At 33.8% G+C, this 25,728-nt stretch overlaps 1 pseudogene; it reads left to right on the forward strand.

Annotated features, from left to right (window-relative positions):
• The window catches only part of LOC113077817 (RNA-binding Raly-like protein), a 104,055-nt pseudogene that overhangs the window by 56,036 nt on the left and 22,291 nt on the right, over positions 1-25,728 (forward strand).

Genomic DNA, 25,728 nt, shown 5'->3' on the forward strand with positions numbered 1-25,728 from the left:
AATCTCAGAAAACAGGATGTTTGAAAATGAAATAAATTATTTCATATATATTTTTTTATTTAAATGCAAAATGAAAAAAAAAAGTATTTATTATGTTTATTTCATTTTTGATAAATAAAAGAAAATATAATATTATTAGTGGTAGTGGGCCATTCTCAGAAAACAGGACCATATATGAAATATAATATATATAATATACATATATAATTTTGTATATATATATAAATTAAAAGTTATATATATATATATATATATATATATATATATATATATATATATATATATATATATATATATATATATATATATATATATATATATACAAATATATTTTTGATATAAATAAAAATTGAATATTTTAATTTACAAAAATACAATATTTTTTTACAAATATAGAAAAAAGTAATACATTTATTTATTAATCTTTAGTTAATAATTCTATTTAAGTAATAGTTAGTTTTATTTATTTACTGTATTTTTTTATTTTTTTTTCATTTAAATTTAAATAGATACAAAAATATTTTAGTATTAGAGATGGTGGGTCTTATTCTCAAAAATCAAGACCCTGCGTAGAAATTCAAGATAAAATTTGATAATAAATAAAAAATGTTGTAATAATTTGTTTTTTGTTTATTTGTATATGTTTGTATGTTTGTATAAAAATTAAATAAAAACGTTTTAGTATTAATGGTGGTGGTACAATCTCAGAAATAAGGGTCATTTGTGAAATAAAAAATATGTATTTTTATTTTTATTTTTTACAAGGTTACCGCAGAACTAGAACAAGAAAATCACCTGACATTCTGATGAAAAAAACAAACACACATTGAAAAGTACGTCACAGGGACACAAATGGGGCACATTTGAAAATGACCTTCTCTGTCACTTTGAATCCATCTTTTTTTTTTTTTTCAGTCTCCTTAGATCTCCCTGTTTGTGGATTTTCCCAGAATTATCATTGCACTGTGTCAGAAACACAAGCCAGGCAATTAAGTCCTGTCATTGACAGCATTTCTTCAGTGTCCTTTTGATAAGAGCGCTCTCAGGCAATCAGAAGCTCCATCATTCCTTCTCATCCATCCCACCTCCTAAATCAATCCCCCTCCGTCCCTGACATCAATCATCCAGTGACGGACAGCGTCATTTGCTTCCATGTCAATTGATTCTGGAAGGAGTGTTTGGAAAGTGCAGAGAGCTGTAGAGAAGACAGAATGAAGCGAGGACTTCCATGCACTCTGCTCTGATGGTGCTGCAGAAAAAGCCAATATGCAATAAGCCAATATGAGTGCTGCTTGCCTGTGCAAAACTGTTTTGGTTTATTGCCAGGATGTTGCTATGCGGTTTTGGATGGTTACTAGGTGGCTGCTTATTAGCCCAATGCAGAAGTGCTCGCCCTCAAGTCTCTGGAAATATGGCTCAGGTGCCTGCTTCAGTGTAAGTCTATGGGATATTTCTTGCCCTCTTTGTTGCTCTCAAGGTGAAAATCATTATAGCAATTATACCTAGCACAACCAAAGTTAATAAGTTTACCCAAGTACTAATAGTGATGCTTGATTTGACGAACTATTCTGTTTATAAAATTCAACTTTTAGTCACAGCTCTGTGTATTTCATCATCAGTTCAGCTTCAAATGGCCTCAATCAGGTTTTTGAGCTGGAATTATTCATTTCCTAATCTTAAAACGTACATCATTTATTCTGGGGACGGTGAGAGCTTGTGTTGATGATATTGTTCCAGCACTTTCTGAAACAGCTTGCGACAGGGATGTATGTAAGACACTGGCATCTTGCTGAGTGGCTGTCAGCAGTGAAGGAAAGCGACAGTGGCAATGTTTCTTGGCGCAGACAGCTCTCCACTCCTGTATTGCATTTCCACAGCTCGCTGTTCATTCCAGGGGAATCCTCAAACAAAGTGCAGTGTACAGATGCTCTTTTGATGAGCACAAAAATGTATATTTGGGGGTATTGAGACCTATATTTCACTTGACCCTTAATATTTTATTATAACCACCTGATTAATTATTTCATATTTTATTAGCATAATCAATGAGATATTGAGATAAGACTTGAATAATATTATTATTGAATGTTTATTTTTGTATATATAATATTTTATAAGCATGATCAAATTGTTAATGAGATAAGACTTGAATAATATATTAATAAATATATTTTTTATTTTATTTCAAATATTTATATATAAATATGTGTGTGTGTGTGTGTGTGTGTGTGTGTGTGTGTGTGTGTGGGTGGGTGTGTGTTTGTTTATATTAGATTCTATAAAACAAAAAATAATTTTATGAATTTATGAATTTATGAATAATGAATTTCTTTCTTCAGTTATTTATTTATTATAATTATAATTTTATTATATTTATTATGTATTATTAATTTAGTTCGTTGGTAAGTAAGCGTAAGTTATGTATTCAATACATTATCATTATATTAATTATTATTATTATTATTATTATTATTATTATTATTATTATTATTATTATTATTATTATTATTATTATTATTTCCAAAGCTAAATGAATGAATACTCAGTTCAAAACTAGAAACCAGCTCTCTGTCTCAGTACATCTCATAGATTCTTTATAAAAACAGTAAAATATAATATTAAAATGTTTTAGCATAACCTAATTAATATTCATGAAGTCTTTGTTATGCTGTGATATGAAGACAGGCTCACAGAGTGATTTCTGATTCTTGCACAGACTCACGTCACTCTCTACCCAGCGCCATTATGGGTATTCCTGGCAGAGCGTGATCGTGACTCAAAACCCAGGAAGTTTGAGGAAGCACCCGGGGTGTTTGGGTAACAGTCAGACGGTTTTAACCCTGTGGCAGTGCTCACTGTGCAGTCGCTGTGGTGGACTATCACACTCTCTCCTGTCTTCTCTGTGTGTGATTGAGGGGCTTTTCGGGCTGATTGCTGCCTCAGTGCTCTAGTGTTGTGTGGCAGGGTCTCGGCAGAGCCACACACACACGTTCACTGAGTTGGAAATCACACAGGATGTCAATTGGAGGGGATTCTGAGACTCTTAATGAGCTCACAGAGCGTGGAGGTTTTTAAACTCAAATCCTTGTCTTTTGTGGTTCATGAGCAGCCTGTGCTCAGATCCAGACGTGCTGTTACTGGGACTCTACTGTACCGTAAAGGGCCCCTGCAGTGTGCGGTTTATATAGTAACAAACACAAACACACACAAACACACACACATATCTTCTTTGAGGGGGCAGCAGTGGCATTTCTGGCTCACTTGGTGAACCTTGGCGAGATAAGGGGGGAAAAAATTGTTTTTCTGACAGAAAGTGTTTTCTGGGCAGAATTCAGGGAGCTTGTGTTCAAATCCTGACCAAATATATTTAACACAAGCAAGCAAACAAACATATAAATATCTGTTATTTATTTTAATATGAATAATATTTGTTGAAATATTAATAATATTAATAGTTTATATTATTTGTGGATTTTATATATAAAAAAATGCAACCACTTGCACTGACTCCAAGATTTATTTATTTACTTATGTAATAATCTTATTTTAATAATTAATTAATCGTATAATTAATAATATTTATTTATGTATTTATAATAATAATGATAATAATTAACTAGTATTATTATCATTATTATTATCATTATTTTAAATATTGTTAAAATGAATCTATAAATCATAAAAAAATATTTACAATATTATTTCAAATTGGAAAACAAAAAAGTAATTTAATAACTAAAATATGTATTTGTTTATTTGTTTTTATTAAATAAAATAAAACGTAAAATAATGATTGAATTTAAAACAGCAACAAAAACAACAATAATAATTATTTGTTGTTCTTCTTTTTTTAAATTTTATTCCATAAAACAAAGTTTTATTTTAAAATTATTATTTGTTTATTTTTATTTAAAAAAATCCAAGGAATATGGTATTTATTTAAAGAAAAATATAAAAATAAAAATAATAATAATAATAAACTATAATTATTATTTTTTTTATTTTAAATATTGTACATGTAATTTATTAATTATTAAAAATATAATATATAATATAATATAATATATTTTATTGAAATACAAAAAAATACATTTAATAACCAAAAAAAATAAATAAATAAATCCAACCACACACCATCTGCAAAGACTTGTTATTTATTATTAAAAATGTTATTTATTTGTTTACTTATTAACGCATACTCATCATTAATTTCATACTGTATGAAGAGCATCAAAATATTGTGATGTATTTTTCAGCATGTGCTGCATGAAGCTTAAAATATTCAAGAGTGTTTCAATAAATAACACCAAAAGATAATTTATTCAACTAATACCTGAAACTAACAGCACTTTAAATGGTAAAATTCAGGCCTTTATTTCCATGCACTAAATATGTTGAATTGCAACAGCCACAGCATCCCGTCAGCGCAGATGGTGACCGGCTCCACTGGATTGTGAGGTGGTTAGTGAATAAAGTAATTCACCCTTTAGCCTCCATTCGTTTTTTGCAGATGTTTGATCCGATCCACCATGAAACTAGAATAAAGTGCGGACAATTGAGAAACCCAGAACCAGCTGCTGTAAAACACAGGCCAGCGAGAGATCAGCTGGCAGATGCTGGACGATCATCTACAAATGCTCCACACAAGAGATTTATCTGATGAGAGGGGCAATTTAACACATCTTTTCTGATTTGCGAATGTTCTCGCCTCCCTGTCCCGTATCATCAATAAGGGTGTCAGTGCAGAGGCTCTAAATAAGAGGCTGTTGATTTGCCGACCAGAGGAAGAGGAGGAGGAGGAGGGAGAGGAGGCCTCTGTCCTTCTGAAAGATCGAGGTGGTGTAAAAGCGCTAACCTCATGGCACTGTAATTGGGCCTGGACATCAGTCACAGGAATGTTCTTAAGGGGACAGGCCGTACAGAGGTTGTATATTTGCTATTGTTTATTACAGCGCCTGTTCTCTGTCAAACTGCTTTTTCGGATTCGGGCGCAATTTATCGTCCATGAAACCCCCAAGAGCTGCATAGCCAAAGGAGAATGTTATAGCTCAAAGGTTTCACAGCACAGGAGACCTTAAGGAATAGTTCAGGCAAAAATGAAAATCCTGTCATTGTTTCCTTGCCCTCCTGTCCTTCCAGACCTGTATGACTCTGTCCTTCATGGAGCACCAAAGTAAATATATAGCTTGATTCTCCACACAACGAAAATAAATGGAAACTCGGCAAGCTTAAAAAATTTTTTAAAAGAAGTTGATGTATTCTATTCAATAGAAATGTGTTAAAACAATCAGTTTTGTAAAGTTTTAGATTTTAAATAATAGCTTTTTTTGCTGTCGTCCTTTTCAAATTGCTGTTGTTGGCTGTGTTTTTATTTCTGTTCATGAAGGAATCCTGAAATAAATGACAGTATCACAGTTTCCACAAAAATATAAAGCAGCACAACTGTTTTCAGTAATTACCAGAAATGTTTCTTGAGCAGCAAATCAGCATATTAGAATGATTTCTGAAGGATCACGTGACACTTACAGTTTTTACTTGTTCAGCCTCCACATCATCTAGTCACTTCATTATAAATGCAGTTTCTCTTTCTTTTGAACAAGCTGCGGTTGCTTTGGTACATTCATGCAATTGAATATGTACATTTGTCTGCGGTTTCCTACATTATCAGTTGCTTATGTCATGTTGCTCGAAATGTGTTATACAGTTCTCTGTGCAATAGTCTTACCCCTCAAAACATCCAGTCATTAGTTCAGCATGTAAGTCATTAAATGCTATATGGTTGATCTACAGTAGCTCTCATAAAGTGTCAAGCATATTTTCTACACATTTCTATGAATACATTTTCCATGAATTGTGCCGATGAATCTTGACTTTCATTAATAAAGAGAATGTAGATCACCCATTGACAAACCAGTTCTCTGAAATAGCTCAAAGGTGTATCTTGGAAAGCATACAGTATATAGACAGAGAACAACACAAGAGTTCTTACAATAGATGAACATCCAGGAAAGATCAGGGTCAACAGCCGAGAGAAAGAAGAGGAGTAAGGATGCATGGTGGAAAGAAAAAAACCAGAGGAAGAGGTGCATCCAATCATTCGGAGATCGACCATATCCTCAATAATTGTAACATTTCGAAACTGTTTCTTTTATCCAATACCCACATACAGTAATGTGTAAATTTGTACTTTTGAAATGTATATGTGGTATACAGAAGTGCAGCCTTCTGTCGTCCAAACAGTTGCCATAGTTTACATCAGGTATTACTTACAGAGTACACTTATATTGATAATATGACTAGACATTTTGACTCCTTTGGCACAAGGTCTTTTCATTCTGATGGCACTGATATGATCATTCACATAAATACTTTTTAGAGATGAACTAAAGATTTTGAGTAAGTTGCAGGCCTTTGCAGTCAATCCATTGTGTGGTGCTGTTTGTAAGAATTGTTTTGAGAAATGCACATACAGTACTTCTTTGCAAATATTAAAGGTGCAGCAGGAGATCTTGGAAAATGCTAACAAGTGAACGTCCCACACTCCCTGCAATCACCGTCTGAAGCCACGGCCCCTGAACACATTTATGCTCACAGAGCAGAATACCAGAGACAACATTACTACAATATGCTACATCAGCTGTTCCCAATTCAAGCCATGTTCCGAAGTGAAGTAAACCCCTGCTCAGGGAGTAGGGAGCATTGAACACGGTATAGGGATCTTATCGATTGGAACACAGTTCATTCACGTAGCTCACTTCTAATGAGTTGGTCATGTAAAATGTTTCTGAAGACAATCACCTATTGCACCTTTAAGGATGATTCGAGAAATGCTCCAAAGCAACTGAGAAAAACTGTAAGACTGGGGTGTGCTGAAATGTAAATAGAAAACCGTTATTTCAGTCATTTACAATATTAGATTACTGTTTTTACAAATCTTTTGGTGTCTGCAAATCTTTGAGACATGGTTATGTATCTCACATGTGGTCTTTTTCTAAAGATAAATATTAGAAACAAGAGATGTACAGTAGTTGGTGTTTTGGGGTCCAATTCATGACCTTAAGGCTAAGCTCCGAGGTTGAGACATTAATGTTGAGTTTTGATATACTTAAAAGTCCACTCATTTTTGTGTAGGAAAAGCAACTTGGATTTCAAAGAATAATTATATTTTCCTTTTTGTGGGCAGAAGTGAAAGAGGTGAAGTTGTAGAGAGTGCTAGAAAAAGAGGAATGTACAAGCAGTGCAGGTGTGTTCACCGAAATGATCCCTGTCCAGCATGAAAGAGTTTTTTGCTGTTTTTTTTTTTTTTTATGGCAGGATCCCGTGGCCACATTGTGGCTTGGGAAATTACAAGAGGGCATATTTCACTATTCCAATTTCTCTCTCCATGAATGACTGCACACACGAGAGCGTGAGTGTGTCTGCGAGCGTGTCGGTGCGTGTTTGAATGTGTGAGCCTTCAGCCAGCACCGTTCCCAGAATGCAGGTAACCTTGGCAACTAATCCTATTTACAGAGTATTGGATCCATTATTCAAGCATTTGGTCCCTAAGATAAATAAATCTAATCTTCATTTCTCAGTGACATTAGAGAGCTTTAAATTCTAACTGGCGTTTGAAGACGTCGACACAAAATACTAGTTTTCCTGTTTCACGCCGAACCCCAAAGCAGAGCAACAGCGTATACTGAGCTTGATTTCTGGGTTACCACTACATTCTGGATTTCCTTTTATAATGGTTATGCTTTTAAAAATGGTTATCAGACATATGCTATTCAGTGTCTTGAAATGTTATTTACATAAAGAAGTAGATCATATTTACATGGATTGTAACTCAGAACACAAACTATAGCTTTAACTTATAAAATTATAATCAGTCAAATTTAAAGATTAGAAAGTGTTTGTTTGACTTTTTTTTAAAACAATGTGTGAGTAGTTTACTCCAGTATTGTTTGTTGCTAACCTGTAAAAACATATTTTAACACAACTGTGAATACAAATGGAAGAACATTAATTTTTTCTTTATCTTTTAGTAATTTAAAATGTGCACATTCTTGCCTAACTCATTAATCTCGCTTTCTTCTCCAACAGTGTTGTTGTTGTTATTGCCTAAAACTAATTAATTCATTAAAATAAAGCTAAAATAAATATTAAATGAAAACTTCAACTCATTGCTTTGGCAACTAAATGACATAAATAAGTTTATGTATTAAAATTAATAAGAATAAAATTGAAATAAAATATAACACTTGCTTCTCTATTCTTTTTTGTATTCTATATTTCTTTTCTTTTTATTTATTATACAAATGACAAAAGAAAAAAAGGCCTTTAACACTATTTGCTCTATTCTTTTTCTATTTTATCTGTTCTTTTTATTTATTATATAATAAATTAATAAAACAAAACTTGCTACGTGTACTAAGTTAAGCTAAACGAGATTTGTTATAACTCTTGCGTATTATTGCTCTTTTGTTGATTTTGATTGATCCATTGTCGTCCTCCGTAAGTTGCTTTAGATAAAAGCGTCTGATAATTGACTAAATGTAAATTAAAACATTTTTTTTTTAAGTATTGCAAGGTGTAAACTCGATATATTCACAATTGTAAGAAAAACACAAACATATATCTTCCAATTAAAAAAATTGTGAGTTTATATCTTGTCATTTTGACTTTATAACTCACAGTTGTGTGTTTATTTCAAACAATTATGGGGAAAAAGTCTGAATTGTGAATTTATATTGTGTATATCATACAATTCTGAGACTAAAGTCAGAATTAGCATTTTTGCAATTGTGAAAAATATGTATATAAATATATATTCATTGGTAGAAATGGGTTTCCATAAGTATCTACAGTTTATTGCAAAAGAATGTGATGATAAATAGCTTTATAGTGCAAAAATAAATGATTTGCAGCAAACAGAAGTCATTCATTTTCACCATTTATGTACAAACACTTTTCCTTGCATAATGTTAATATCAATTAATCAGTTTTTGCCAAAAATAAATCAGATTTGCGAAAGCTATGGTAACGCAGCCCACCAGTACCATTATGGCATCTATAAATAGTCATTTCTTCTTGTGACCTGTCGACCTCCAGAGATTAAAACCACTGTCAGTGTGAACGACCCATCAGCGGCGAAACTCAACACTCCTGCAGCTCAACAAATAGCAAGTATATATTTGGGCAATTCAACGTGTCGCATTTGGTCAGCGCCTTTGATTCAAACACACTGTCTCACTAGTGTCTCAGTGGAGCTGCGTGTTCATTCTTGCTGTCTTGTGAGAGTAGGTCATTGACAGCATGAGAGACAGAACATAATGCATCTCTGTCTCAGACAATAGCAGTCACTGTCTCTGAATGTGTGTGTGTGTGTGTGGGAAGGGGAGTTGGATGACACCCAATGGGAGGATCTCGCTGCTGTTCTGTTCTCTGATGTGAAGACTGACTGACTGTGTGTTCACTGAGTAATATGGAGACTGCATAAACCTGAGGCCTTCATTTACTCTCTCTCTTTTACCGCTCGCTTTCTCGCCTTCACACCAGCGCCCTTTCAGAGACTGCTCATATTCTCGCACATTTATAGACACAAACATAAATAAACACATGCATCTCTCACGTACACACACCAGTGCTCACTCATATTCTCATATATTCAGTGTGTTGGGTGGTGTGGATGTTAAAAACGCTTTTCAAAGAATCAGTAGGAATCAGAAGTCTGTAGGCTATATACCATAAACAGCAGTTAGATTATTGTTATCGCTCCAATAGCTGTTCTTTTATCATGATAAGGAAACAATACACTGTCTTATCCTAAAATCTTTATGATGGTAAAATATGAAGGTTGAGTCAGGGACATAGAATACACTGCAAGTGATTTTAGAGAGGTTTTTGGAAGTTTGTTCCACTTTTTGGTGGATAAATGTAATATTTTATGTGAATAGTTCACTAAAAACCTGGAAATGTATATTCATCCTCAGGCCATATCCAAAATATAGAGAAGTTTTCTTCAGAATGGATTTGGAGAAATAATGTTCTCACCATTGGATCCTTTGCAGTGAATGGGTGCCGTCAGAATGAGAGTCCAAACATCACAATAATCCACATCATTCCAGTTCATAAATTATTGTCTTGTGAAGTGAAAAGCTGCATGGTTGTATAAAAAACAAATCTATCATTAAGACATTTTAACTTTAAACCGCCGCTTTGTGTCAAAATATGATTCCATAATCCATAATAACATTTCCTCCAGTAAAAATAAAATAAAAAACCTCCATCCCCTGTTGTCCTCTCACACCAAAAACCACATATTTGATCTGTGTTTCTTTCTCTCTTAGTTCAAACGAGATGACTTTTCCACTAAAGAAAGCAATTTTATGGATAGAGGAAATTTTATTTGTACTTTTGAACAGTTTACGAATGTTTATTGTATTTTTTTTGTACCAGATCACCAACTTGTGTATCATATAGATAAAGTAGTTCCATTTTCAATCATACATGATCTCCAAACAACATCACTGAGCCAAGTGGAAGATGTTCCTTTGCTGGCCTTGAACTTTCTATAAATAAGCCAAAAGTCTGTTTAAAAAAAAAAAAAAAGTGAAACATGGTTTACCTCAAGTATAAAATGTTGAGCGTTACTTGATTTTGGTCTATAATCTGGATGTGATTGGAACATGAAAGTGGTTTCTAGTGTATATCAGAGGAAGTTGGCGATAAGGGGCTGAAAATGGGAGCTTGCAACATTTTAAATATAAAAAGACAAAAATCTTGCAAAATGATGCAAGATAACATAACTGATACAACATTCTCAGCAAGATCAGAAAGTTTGATTATGTATTATTAAAGGGATAGTTCACTCAAAAATTTAAACCTTCATGTTGTTCCAAACATGCATTAATTTCTTTCATCTACTAAACACAAAAGAAAATATAACCCATCAGTTGACGGCAGCAAGTGATTTCCATATATATATATATTTTTTTTTTCATGCTATGGCTAGTTTGCTTACAAACATACTTCAGACTATCTTCCTTTGTGCTCAACAGTGTAAAGAAACTCATACAGGTTTGGAACAACTTGGTAAATGATGACATAGTCTTCATTTTGGGGTTGAACTATCCATTAAATATGGTAAATATTGATGAAATGGTACCCAAATCAGAGGAAAATGTCAAGAGTGTTTATCAAGGTGTGCTAAAACTGATTGGTAGAGATATGGTTCCATTTCCAAAAGGGATCCATATATATATATAAACATTTATACAATGAAACACACACACAATCCCTATATCAGGTTTGGTTGATGTCGTTCCCATCATGTTTCTGCTTTACAGGAGAAGAATGACCGGGAAGAGTCAGACCAGCAATGTCACTAACAAGAACGACCCGCGCTCCCTTAACTCACGGGTCTTTATCGGCAACCTCAACACTGCCATCGTGAAGAAGACCGACATCGAGGTCATCTTCGCCAAGTACGGCAAGATCGTGGGCTGTTCAGTGCACAAGGGTTACGCTTTTGTCCAGTACATGAGTGAAAGGAACGCTCGGGCGGCCGTGGCGGGAGAGAACGCCAGGATCATCGCGGGACAGCCGCTGGGTGAGTTCCTTTCTGCTTTACTAAAGCTGTGCTTGACAAAACCGCTCTCTTTGCTCGGCTCTGCCGGACTGACAGACGTTCACAGAGGCCCGCTTTGCCTGAGGCTGATCCAGAGTCTGTTTGATTTGGCTTTGTGATTCCTGGACATGCAAAGTGTTTTTCAGTGTTTTGACAGTCTTTGGGAGAGACGAGTACTGTGCTACATGTCATTGTGGTGGCGTAAAAGTGACATTACCTTTATTTGGGTTTTTTTCTGGAGAGATACTTCAGAAAATGGCAGTGGAACCAGAGACTTAAAGATGAAGTGTAAAATACATATTCGTTCCAAGCTTGATGTGCAGAGACAGCTACTGTAGAAGTGAGCCATTTGCAGTTTGATTTTCCTGGAAAGTGTAAACACTGTGGCCTTGTGGTGCTTTTAAAACTCAAAAATCATATTTGGTTGGTTGTTTGTTTGGCTGGTTGGTTATTTATTTTTTGTTGTGAAAGACTAAAATAAAAAACAAATACATTTATTTGATATTGCTGTTTTGAAAAACCACATTTATGTGAAAAAAAAGGGAAATAAAAATGTAAAGACAGTGTGGTTTTTTTATGCTAAAATAATTATTGTGTCCAAGTTTTTTTTTTTTTTTTTGGATAGATTTGATTGATTGATTAAAGTGTGAGAACGAATAAATCAATGAATGTAAAATATATATATATATATATATATATATATATGTATTTATTTACGTATTTATTTATTTATTCCAATTTGACAGATTGAAACGAAGGAAAGAAGAAAGGAAGGAACTGCATTTATTTATTTACCCATTTTCCTTCCATTAGTCTATTCATCCACTGGGAAAGACAGAAATGAATGAATGAATGAATGAATGAATGAATGAATGAATGAATGAAAAAAATATTTATTTATTTATTTATTTATTCCATTCTGCCAGACTGAAATGAATGAATGAATGATTAATAAATATATGTGATCCTGTTTTAAAAAAACACATTATTTATTTATTTATTTATTTATCCATCTTTCCTTCCATCCATCCATTCATCCACTGGGAAAGAAAGAAATGAAGAAAGAAAGAAAAAAAGAAAGACAGAGAAGTAATTAATTAATTCATTGATTGATAAATTAATTTAGTTCTAATTAAAAAATATACAAATATACAGATTATTTTTTAACTTTTTATATAAGCTTTGCCATAAGCTTTGCCAGGAGTCTTGGAGATTTCAGTCTTTTTAATTTCAAATAGATAGGAGATGTACTTCCATGATTACAACATAGCAAGAAACAGCCAGGGGTGCATTTCCCAAAAGCAAATATAGTTAGCTAACGATGGTTTTGGGAAATGCACCAAAGATCAACTCAAACAATGGCGTGAGAGTTGGGGGTGGGGCTGTCTGTTTTCCCAACCAATGGCAAATAGGGAGAGAGAGAAAAAAAAAAAACATTATTTGTGCCTTTTTGTTTGTTGGCACAGGCATTACACACTTCTCTTTTCACTGAATGCTTTAAAATGCCACCATTTCGTTATTTGTTTCCCTGAGTTTGATTTCTGAGCTCGTTTAAGCAGCATGTCTAACTTCGATCTATTGCAGCATGTGCAGCATTGTGTGTATAATCAATAATCCAGTGGATTTCATTGTCAAATGACTATAGAATTCTGCTATAACACTCACATATTTGTAACCTGCTGGGAGCAGCGCTATTAAAACAGGAGGCCTGACACATTACTTAAACTTCTCTCCATCCTCATTATACTATTGACCTGCTTTAAAAAAAACATGGTTTATTTTTGCAATGGAAAACATTTTATACATAATGCAAAATATAGCCAGGGGACCCTCATTAGAAATGGCCACAGAGGGCCTGCTAAGATAAAATTTAGCTGGAGGTCAAGCTGTAAACATGTGCACTGCTCCACGACTGGGGATTTATGTTAAATGAGGCTGTTTCATTAGATGTTGAAGTCAACATGAAATCAAAATTGAATGTTTGCTTTTTTAACATGTTACTGGTCGTTTTCATCTAAATTCAGTAACTTGCTTGACGTAATCAATCCATCTCATTTTTTCATTCCCATTCCCCAACTGTCAGTCTTACAAAACATTTCCTTATCCAATCAGTTCCTGATGGATAATATTAAGGCTGAATATTAAAATGCTATTTTCACTAATTGACAATCCGTCAGCTGGATGTTTTACATTTTATGTTTTGTTAGCATGCTACTTTTGTTTTGCACTATAAATATCATCACTTTTTGCACGTAATACAAATTAGCTATTTATTGCTATTTTTACTTGCTTTACTTACATTTCGGGATCGATAACGTTTTGAAACAAATCTTATATGCTCACCAGGGCTGCCTTTATTTGATAAAAATACAGTAAAATGCAGTAAAACTGTAAAATATTATTACAATTTAAAACAGCCGTTTGCTATGTAAATACATTTTTTTAAGCAATTTATTCATATGATGGCAAAGCTGAATTTTCAGCATCATTCTTCAGTGTCACATGATCCTTCAGAAATCATTCTAATATGCTGATTTGCTTCTCAAGAAACATTTCTTATTATTATCAATGTTGAAAACAGTGCTCCTTCATATATTTGTGGAAACCATGAAACCTTTTTTTTAGGGGCGGTTCTTTTTTTACTCTTTAAATAATGTTTAATAATGACCCACCCTACACTTTTGTTCTCATTGAATATACATTTTTAGCCATTTTTACTTATGTAATATTGAACTGAATTAGTTTTCTTTTAAAAATGTGACACCTGCAGTATTATTTCTCACACGTTGGTCTGTACTTCTGCATTCAGATACAGCTCGCTGGAGTTCAGCGGAATTAAATAGAAGGCAGAATTGATGCATTTCCGACATCCAGGCTTATTACCAGTTATCCATAAAGTATTATGCAAATTAGCATCAATGTGATCCGTCGTCTGCCAATAGGAGTGCCGACAGTGACGCTCATGTGATCTGCCTCCTGATACAGATGGATTTTATCCGTGCCAGTGCAAACACAAGGCCTACAGTCTCGTTTCTATGCAAGGTGTCTCTTGTTTTGAAAGGCTCTTTGCAGCGATTCTTCTCGGGTCTATCTCTCGGTTGTGTCCGCGGCACACAGAGACTGATGTACGATCCCGGTCTCTTTCCTAATCTCTTCATAGTGCAGGCCTGGTACGTGGAGTAATGTAAAAATGCTGATATACTCCTCCGGCCGAACAACGAAGGCGAATTCTTTCATTACCACAGGTCTGCTCTGCAGCCCCTACCCTCCAGCCCCTCCCTCAACCTGACCTGGTAATTCCCTAATGGAAACTAGTCGAACGCTGCAGATAGCATCACTCTGCTGGGCTGCGATAACACACGACTCACTCTCCTTTAGGAGGCACAACTACATCAGAGAGAGAGAGAGCCTTGCAGGATGTTACATATTAATGTTAGCCAGCACTTCGTACTGATAAGCAGCAAGGATACGCACAGGTATAAACACACAGACATATTTCTGAACAGTGCACTGCATGGGCTTCAACGATTTGTGGCATTGTGTTCAGGACAAAAACATTTGGACTGTCTTTTTTTTCTTCTTCTGAGAATCAGACAGTGATTGAATTGTTATGTTCGTTTGTGTTATGCTTTGTTTAGTGCAGTATTTAGAATTTCTCCTCTTATTATCAATATTGATTTTTTTGTTTATATTTTTTGTATTGTAGATACAAAAATTTGGACATGAAGCCACATTTATTGTATCAACCTTATTTGTTCTGTTATGCATTCCCCTTTAAAACAAAAATAAGGTTGCAAAAATCAGCTGCTTGCAAACTGACCCACTGAAAATGTGTGCAGTTTAACATTTTATTTATTGAAAATATCTGTGTAGGACCTTAAAAATTAAGATACCTGAAGAAAAGATTCAAAATCTTAAAGGGTTAAGTTTCTCCAAAAAGAAAATAAAAAAAATACACACACACACACACACACACACACACACACACACACTCATATATTATATATATATATTAGTTGTTGTTTTTTATTTTTCTTTCAACTTTGAACTGTCACCATTGGCACATAATTCAACAAAGATTGCTTAAAAACAGATTGCACTAATAGACATACCAATCTCTGTAGAAAAGTAAAATAGCAATGCTGTGATTTTTACCACTGTAATTTGGCTTTAAATCAAGTGCAAACTGTCATTATGAACCCCCTCTTCCAAATAGCGGATTACTCAGTAAATATTCATCCATGAAATTTAATATTTTGGCTTTCTTCACTTTTTATGTTTGTCTTTTTTTTCCAGAAAAAATAATTAACTAAAAAAATAATAAATCTAGCAGACATTTCTAAAATTTGGTTGATTTGGCACAGAAAGGCCCGTATATTTTAGAAGCTTTAAAAAACACACACACATAATTGTAATAAATGAATAGTACAATTACAAATAAACAATAAAAAAAATATATTATTATGCATACATATAATATAAAAATAATATGCTATTGAAATACATAAATAAATAATACAATAATAAAAAAAATAAAAAGGAAAAAGGTGTTAGTTCATTAAATAAATAGTACAACTGCAAATTAAAGAGTTATACATGTTATGTTTTGTTTTGTTTTGTTTTGAAATGTCCTAAATTGCTGGCTAAGCTTTTGAATAGATAGTTGCTTACATTATTTATTAATTTATCCTTCCATCCATCTAAGTTTTTTTTTTTTCTTTAAAACTTAGCCAACTCTTTAGTTGATATCTTCTTTTTTTCTCTCTCTCTTCAAGTAAATGAGATGTACTTGCATGATCACAACATAGTTTGTCTTGGACGTTGCCAAGATGGCTCTCAAGTGACACAACTTATTTTAAAAGACTTTTGAACTCATTGAGCAGGACATATGTGTGTGTGTGTGTGTGTGTGTGTGTGTGTGTGTGTGTGTGTGTGTGTGTGTGTGTGAAGGGTACCGGATGAGAATGTGATGGACAGACAGACAGAGCTCTGAAGGAAACAGAAAATATTAGCTGCTGGCGTTCAGGCATTCGTGTAGGTGAAACGCCATCTGTGCGTTAACGGCCCTGACAGTGAGAGGAATCTAAAATATTTTCATCATTTTAAAGGTCAGATAAAGGTCAGTATTGCTGAAAGCTATTTCTGCCATTATTATCAGATGATGGGCAAATCTCAACTCGGAGGGGAAAATAAATTCCTGATTGCCAATTAAATCCACACTCGCTCTCCTCTTACTGAACTGACATCTTTTATTAGCGAGGCTGAGACCTGGGCGCTGGGTGTGAGCCAGAGCTTTCCAACAATTTCCACAAAGCAGTTGCTGTTTCTTGCTGTCAATGAATTGATCTCAGTAATGGCCATTAGCAGAAAGGTGTGGATTAATCAGCGAGCCCGACTCATGTGAGCAATTTGTTGCAGGTTGTTGTAATTTCAAAGGTAAAGTACAATGTGATACAAACCTCCCTTAAAAGGAAAAAAGTGCTCTTTTTTTCTTGCTCTAATGTAATAATGGATATAATATATATATATATATATATATATATATATATATATATATATATATATATATATATATATATATATATATATATTATATATATATATATATATATATATATATTGTTTATGTGTATAAACTTCAGTTCTTATATATGTTTTGGAGGCAAGTTATTGAATTTTAATTAAATGTTGCAACATTTCATTTGGATTTTGTTTTTTTTCTAGAGAGAAAATAAATTTGTATAATTATTATTTTTTTTTAATAAAGTCATATAAGTCATTTATGGGAAATATTTAATAATATTTTTGATTAAACAAGTTTTTTGATGAACATTTAAGTATTCAAAATGACAAAGGGTGATACATTTAATATTCATATTATGCTATTAAAATGTATGAATGTGATCATTTTAAGCATTATAATTTATTGTGACCTCAAACATGAGGCCACTCACTCCGTGTAAAATAACAAAAAAAACAACTGAAAACTGAAATGTATGAGAAATATAAATGTACAAAGTGTAGAGTTGAGTTCCCCACTAAACTTTCTAAATGGACTGTGTCAGGCATGTGCTGCTGTACAGAATCTAGGTGGAGAACGCTAGAGAGACATTTCATGGCCTGCCAAACTTCATCTGTAGTTTGAGTGTGTGGGATATTCCTTGAGAAAGAGAAACCATGCAGGGATTCACATTCACATCCTGGGAGTAATCTTGTTCATTCCTCCTTTTTTCTTTGGGAGATAAAAGTTCATGTTCCACATCCTCATTAATTATACATGGAAATTTATAAGACTGCTTTTGAAATGTGTGTCTTGTTCTCTCTGAAGCTGACTCAGGACATAATTCTCCATTGAGACCTAGCCTGATATATTGGTATAGCTGCACATATTTTTTAAATGTGGGCATAGGTTTTATTTATGTTTTTTTCAATTTAGTTGTAGTTTGACTAATTTAACACAAAGTGAAACTGAATTAAAATGAGAAATATTGCCTTGTCAACTAGTTGAAATTAAAAAGTTGTTAATTAGTTTAGTTTTTCCAATTTAAAAAAAAAAATGATTATGGTTTTAGTTCATTGAAATAAATCAGTCCAAAAATTATATATATATATATATATATATATATATATATATATATATATATATATATATATATATATATATATATATATATATATATATATATATATATATTTTTTTTTTTTTTTTTTTTTTTTAGGTATATTGATAAAAATAGATACAATTCTTTGATTTCAATAATTATTCCTAGTATGATACCCTGTTTTAGTAGCTCAATATGAGTTTTATGGAATTCTGTTCATTAGTTGGCATACCTCAAGAGTTATAAAAAAATAAAATGGCACAGACACCTAAAACTACTGTTGCATGCAGGGAGTATTTACCACTGGAAGGCAAATCTCATTATGATCAGGCATTTTCAGAGGTGCAGATACATCACAGCCTTTGTTCTTCAGCCTCATTCTGCTGTCTCATTCCAGGTCAAGCTGTTTTTATGCTGTTACTGCTGCAATAAAAAAAAATTATAGGAATCATCCTTCAAGCAGGCAAATTTTCACAAGCTTAAATGGTCTCAAAATTGAGCGCAATGAATGAACAGAGACAAATCTGTGTCTGGATTTGCCATGGCAACCGCAGAGAAGTATAATTACCCCTTTTCTTACCTGGCGCCTTCCCACAATGCTCTGTTTTAAAGGGCAATAGCAGGTCAGTACAGATCTAGAAATGACAGAATAGCTAACTTGCCAATTTTACTGCAGTTAAAAGTAAATTCAGGAAAAGCCAAATAGACTTTCATGCAACGAATCCCTGGTTTGTGGAGAGATGTGTATGAAAATTGCATTTTTGGGTTTCAATGGAATATGCTGTCATAATTTGAGCTTTTCAGAAAGTCATAATTGTCATCTTTTTCGCCATCACTTGGCCAATTAATACTAGCACTTACCTATTCTATTCTATTCTATTCTATTCTATTCTATTCTATTCTATTCAGTCTAATTTATTTATATAAAAAATATATTAATGTCACAGCACTTGTATATTGTTGCTCTCTCGTTGGTCCAGTTGCTTCTACATTGTAAGTTGCATTGGATAAAAGCGACTAAATGTAAATGGCAAATAAATATAGCTGATAAATGCAAATAAATAAAGCAAATAAAGCTGAGATGCAGTTTCATAATGACAGCAGCAGTGCAAAGAACTGTCAAAGGTGCACTTTATATATAATATAAATGTACTGTACATAATTATGTAAAACGTTGCTAATTCAGTAACCATGTTTTACATACTGTAAGAAGCTTTTCTGCCATTGATTTCTGCTTGTGAAACTGGACTCGTTTTGCAGTGTATTTCTGAGGCTGTTGTTTACTTCTTACATCCAGCAAAGGGCTTCATTGTACTGGATTTGTCTTTGAACACCTTGAGCATCCTGTGTTGCCGCAATCTCAGACCAAATATTTCAAGGGTCAGACAGGGCCAGAAAACCATACAGCATTTGTTGTTTTATTACAAAAACTAAATCTCTCTCTCTATATATATCTCTTGTCTTTTCTTTTTTCCAAGAGCTTTCCCCCCCGGCCATTTAGTGCCAGCCGTGGAACATAAGTATTGATTCTGTTTCTAATACTCAGCCTTTACACAAGAACACTAATCCCTGCTTAATAACAGAAACTAAGTAAAGGTTATTTCTTTGAGGAAAATGTTGGGAATGATCTGATTTCAGAAATGTTTGACAGTATCAGAGCGTATATTAGAAAAGCGATAGTTCTGACTCTAAATTCACAACTGGTGCGCTATGTTCAATAGCATTTCATTAAAAGTGTGTGCATGCAAAAATAACAGAAAATGTCAGATTTGTTGTAAATTGATTCTTATGAACTGGTTCTTTTTAATAAGTTAGTAAAAATAAAAGATTCAAAGTACGAATCAGCAGTTTGAAACAGAAACATTCAGTAATTTCAGTGAATTCAGTCATTCAGTGATTTGTTTAGAGCCATTACTGCGTTCACAGCTCATTCACAAAATTGTATGAATTCTCCAAATGTTCATATTTTTGGTGGCTAATTTGATGTGATTTCAATGTGACCATTATGTTTAGGGGCTGAGTTAGGTGTGGTCCTTTGCACGAATTTGCCACCTTGTAAAATACGTATGATTTTGCACAAATCAAATTCTGAGTTTATTTCTCACAATTTAGACTTTTTTACTTATACATTTTTGAATTTCAAGATATAAATTCAGAAATCCAAGATATAAACACTGAATCTGAAGATATAAACGCAGAATTGTGAGATATATAAAGTTGCAATTGCTGGAAAAAAAAATCTGAATTGTGAAATAAAAATTCGCTGGTTGATATGACAAAAGGTAATTGATGAAGCATATATGAATTAATAATATTATTTAAAAATATAGCAAATATTTTTAATGCATATTTATAATAATTAGTATTTTATTGAATAAAAAATGCAGAAATATTAATTTAACAGTAATATTTTTTTGTCATAAATGTAATCAGGTTCACATGATCATAAAATAGCAAGAACCATCTAACCAATTTAAATGGCCCCATATTTGATTTGAGAGCTGCAACCGAGGGGAATATTTTCAGAGAACAATAAATTATTATATTTTTCAGCCTGTCATGCAAAGTTGTTGTATGAATTAAGAAGACTTGGAATATAAAAGCAAAGCCCCCCCCCCCCCCCCCCCCCCAGATTCATTAGAGTTTAATATCCCCTCTAGTGAAAGATGTACCGCAGATATTTACTTTATTCATGAGATGATCTGATGTGAAGGATTTGAATGAATTATAGCGCTGACGTTCTGCTGGTGTGTGAGTGTCCGTAGCATGTGTTTGCCCCGGGTGAAGAGCTGCTCTCTCCTCGGGCGCGTGGAGGTTGTTCTGTCGGTGTGCTGCATCCGCTTGATCTCTCCATATTTACTGCAGGATCCTTCAGTTCAGTCTTTGGGGTTTGTGGATGTGTTGAAGTGAACCACAGAGCAGATCTCTGTGTGTCGCACAGTGCCGTGTCCATTCACACATTTCTCTGGTTCACATGTGCCAGTAGATGCCTTCAGACCTCTGGCTCCATTTAAACCGTATGTGTTTTACAGAAATGCGTTCTTAAAAGAATATGCATTTGTTATTCGCTTTCTTATAATATTTAAAACATTTTCCCCTTTAAACACCGAACAGATTGAATTTCATTTAATTGACTAAAACCTAAGACCTCTACAAAACTGCACCATGAAACCTGTTCTTTTCATTTCACTTAAAGGCATTAGAAGTCATTACGCTAGATTAACCATATGGACATTCGGATACATGCCCAGGTGTACCACGTCCGAGGACCACCTTGCAGGGCCGTATAAATGTTTTCATAGCAGCAAATGTGGCGCCCTGGCCAAAGACACCCCATTAAATCTAATGAAATGGGAAATTGTGTTTCAAGTTTTTCTTCCAGTCAAATTGTCAGTGTCCTAGAAATATCATACACTGTTTCTTAAAATGTACACTACTATTTAACAGTTTGGGATTTCATTGTTTTTTGTTTTGTTTTTTTTTATGTTTCTGAAAGAAGTCTCTTATGCTCATCAAGGCTGCATATATTTGATAAAAAAAAAAAAAATAACATTTTTAATATTATGAAATATTATTACAATTTAAAATAAATATTTACATTTGAATATACTGTAAAATAAAAATTATTCCTGTGATGCAAAGCTGAATTTTCAGCATCATTACTTCATTACAGTCATCAGTGTCACATGATCCTTCAGAAATCATTCTGCTCAAGTAACATTTCTTTTTATTACAAACATAATGTTTAAAACACTTGTGCTGAATAACGTTCAAAAAGAGTAGGGTTTATTTGCAATTATTATGAAATATTATTACAATTTAAAATAAATATTTATATTTGAATATACTGTAAAATAAAAATTATTCCTGTGATGCAAAGCTGAATTTTCAGCATCATTACTTCATTACAGTCGTCAGTGTCACATGATCCTTCAGAAATCATTCTGCTCAAGAAACATTTCTTTTTATTACAAACATAATGTTTAAAACAGTTGTGCTGAATAACGTTCAAAAAGAGTAGGGTTTATTTGCAATAGAAATCTTTTGCAACCTTATTCATTTTTGATCAACTAAAGCAAGCATATAGTGCCATATTAATGTATTTGTATGCTTAGTTATGAGGTTTACTGTGCATTATTTTTGTACAGAGTCATATACTTCACACTATATCTTAATATTACTCAATACATGAAAATAACCATTTTACTGAACTTTGGGAATAGGGTTAATGGGATAGTTCACCCATGAACTCATTTTGAAGAATGTTGGTAACCAAACAGTTGACAGTAGCCACTGACTTCCATAGTATATTTTCAATACCATAGAAGTCAATGTATACCATCAACTGCTGGTTTCCAATGTTCTTTAAAATATCTTCTCTTTTGTTCAACAGAAGAAAGAAACTCATACAAGTTTGGAACAACAAGAGCATGAGAATAATGACAGGCTTTTTGGGTAAATTTCAACATTGTTGAATGTTTATTGCACATTTCTTTTTTTCCCACAAAATTTACATTTATACATTTGGCATATGTATCCATGCAGCGACTGACATTGCATTCAATAAATACATTTAACAGTTCTTGCGTACCTTGACCTTGTGTTCCTGTAGCTCAAGTGGCAAGGTTGGGGATTCGATTCCCCGGGAACACATGAAAGGTAAAAAAATGATAGCCTGAATGCACTGTAAGTTGCTTCGGATAAAAGCGTCTGCTAAATGCATAAGTTTAATTTGATCTCCCTGATATTATTGCTGCAAGCATCATATTCTACTATTTGATCAACGGGAAAGCTCTAAATTACAGCAAAGCTGTAATGTAGTTTCAGATCAAACAATAACTGCTAAGAAAAAGCAAAACTCGAGAATAAGTAGTTCTTTGAGGAACTTTAAAAGGTTCTTTTATGACATCAGGCTGTAAAAAACACTTTTTGTTTCTAATTTAAACCTAGGATTTTTGTAGTGTTGATAAAGAACATTCAGACTAGCATGTGTTTCCTGGTTCTGGTTTCTGAAGGCCTCATTCTGTGCTGAAGTTGATGAGCTGCGGTGATGGATGAGGAGCCCCAGGGCAGCAGAAATTCTTGATCGGTACCGCGAGCCAGAACGTGTGTTCCCTGGATGCGGTGTTGAGGACGCTGTACTGCTTAGTTGACTACAAAGAATCTCACGCCTGCAGCTACAGTCAGACTTGGGTTGCTAATGACATCTCCAGAGAGAAGCACCTGTAGGAGACAGTTAGCAGGACCCCGGGATAAAAAACGTCTGCTTATGAATGTCTACAGCACACCCGTGAGTTAAAGCCCATCTTATGTACTCAAGATTTCAGCAGGCCCAGACTAATCAGAGTTTATGACATGTTTTTTGACGTGCTGGGAATTGAGATGCTGCACATATAAATTCATACACATGCATCTAATGTTTTTTTTTTTTTTTTTGCAATTACAGAGCACAACTGTTTTCAACTGGTAATAATAATAAGAAGAAATATTAAGCAAATCAGCACAATAGAATGGTTTCTGAAGGATCTTGTGACGCATTTGAAAAGAAAATAATTATTTCAAATTGTATAAAAATTTCACAATTTTACTATTACGGTATTTTTATATATAAAATTCAAAATTTGATGAGCATCAGTTTTACAAACAAGTGTTAGAACCAAAACTACATCCTCTTTTTTTTTATCATATCATGTTTGTAACTATAGATGACAAGTGTATGGAGAATCCATCACTGGTTGAATTTACAGTACAGGTTCATCGCTAAGACACTAGCTCAGTTGAACTTCAGGGTTAAAGGATGCAGATCGGTTCTCCAGACGCCATTGAGTCCAGGAATTGGATGAAAAAATCCATGTTAACGGCATTACAGTGAGAGAAATCCAGCACTCAGTCATGGTTTGTGACGTTGAGATACACAGGAATGGCCTGGAAACGCAGTAAAATAATCACCATGACTAAAGAGCAACTATAAAGGCCAGACGCATGGAGCCAGGAGAGGTCAATATCTGTCTTGCATCATTTTATTTCTACTTTAATCTTCCATTTTCTCTGCATCCCTTCACCTTTGTATAAAGGTTCTCAAACTATTTTGGTCTGTGACCCATTTTTAAGTGACAAAATTTCTTGCAATCCCCACCTGTAGTCTGATCCTAAATGGAAGAAATTTTTTCAAAGCCATTGCATAATTACACCAGGGTTGCCAGATATGCATAACAAAACCAGCCAAGTTAGTACTCAAAACTAGCCCAAATGGCAATCAAATCACCCTTAAATCAGTTTCCAGAGGGTCCTATCTTAGTCGAAATCATGATCCAGGAGTGACGGGGGATTTCGCTTCTAACCATGGCCTAAAAAAATCATTCATCATTTAAATAAAAGTAGCCCAATACTGCGGCAAAACTGCAGACCTGGCAACACTGAATTACACTCTTAAAAATTAAGGTTCTGTATTAGCAGATGTCATAAACAGTGTCTTTATGTACATAATTGTTCTTCTCGTTTTCTAGGAAAGTCTGTGTATGAGAAGGAATACACAGACACATGACAGAAAGAGGACAAAATATGTGTAATCATTACTGGCACATGTAGAGCAGATCTCATACTCCAGCTGACATCATTGTGTGCTATCTGAAGTCTATCTGCAGCGGGAGACACTCAGCTCCGACAGTCTTCCAGACGTCTATCTGTCTTCACCACTCATTGACCTTGTGAGCGATCGCAATGCGTCCTGAATGATTGAGTGCGTCTGTGCATGTATGTGTGTGTGTGCGTGTGTGTGTGTTTGTTTGTGCACTCATTATAAGCAGAATGAGGTGACTGCTGAACAAACAGCGTCCTCATCTGACGTCCCGTTGGCTGTGATTTGTGGCCTGCTGGCTTACGCTGCAGTCTGCTATCGGACGGTCACGGCATCATACAAAATCAAGAGGGAAATGGGGGAGATATCACCTCTATTTGTGGTATTGCTGAAATCTGAGTGTAATTGTGTTGTTCCAGCTTTGATTACACAAGGTCACTCAGAACTGCTTCACAAACATTAAATTACAACAGGGATGAAAATGTAATTGAAATCCAGCTCCGCTCTTGTTCAAGGATTGGTATCTCATTCATATGCAGGATATTAATCCCTAATGCACTCTCTCAAGTTGTTGTGCAGGTTGTACACGCTGTGCATACACACACATACATGCATAAAATGTAATTTGTCAGGAAGGTAAACATGCAAGGTTCCTATTATTATTTAGGTGAATCTGTCACAAACTCACAAAACACATCCGTATTTAACACCCAAAATCTTTATTTTTATTATAATTTTAAAATTGTAAAAAAAAAAAATACTTTTTGAAAGAAGTCTGTTATGCTTGCACAGGTTGCACTTATTTTATATTTAATAAAAAAATACAGTAATAAAAACAGTAATATTGTGAAATATTATTAAAACTTTAACTATTTTCTACTTTCATGGAAACTGAATTTTCATCATAATTACTCTAGTTTTCAGTGTCAAGTTGACAG

Source organism: Carassius auratus, unplaced genomic scaffold, assembly GCF_003368295.1.
Source record: "Carassius auratus strain Wakin unplaced genomic scaffold, ASM336829v1 scaf_tig00023241, whole genome shotgun sequence".
In the NCBI taxonomy this organism is placed as follows: domain Eukaryota; kingdom Metazoa; phylum Chordata; class Actinopteri; order Cypriniformes; family Cyprinidae; genus Carassius; species Carassius auratus.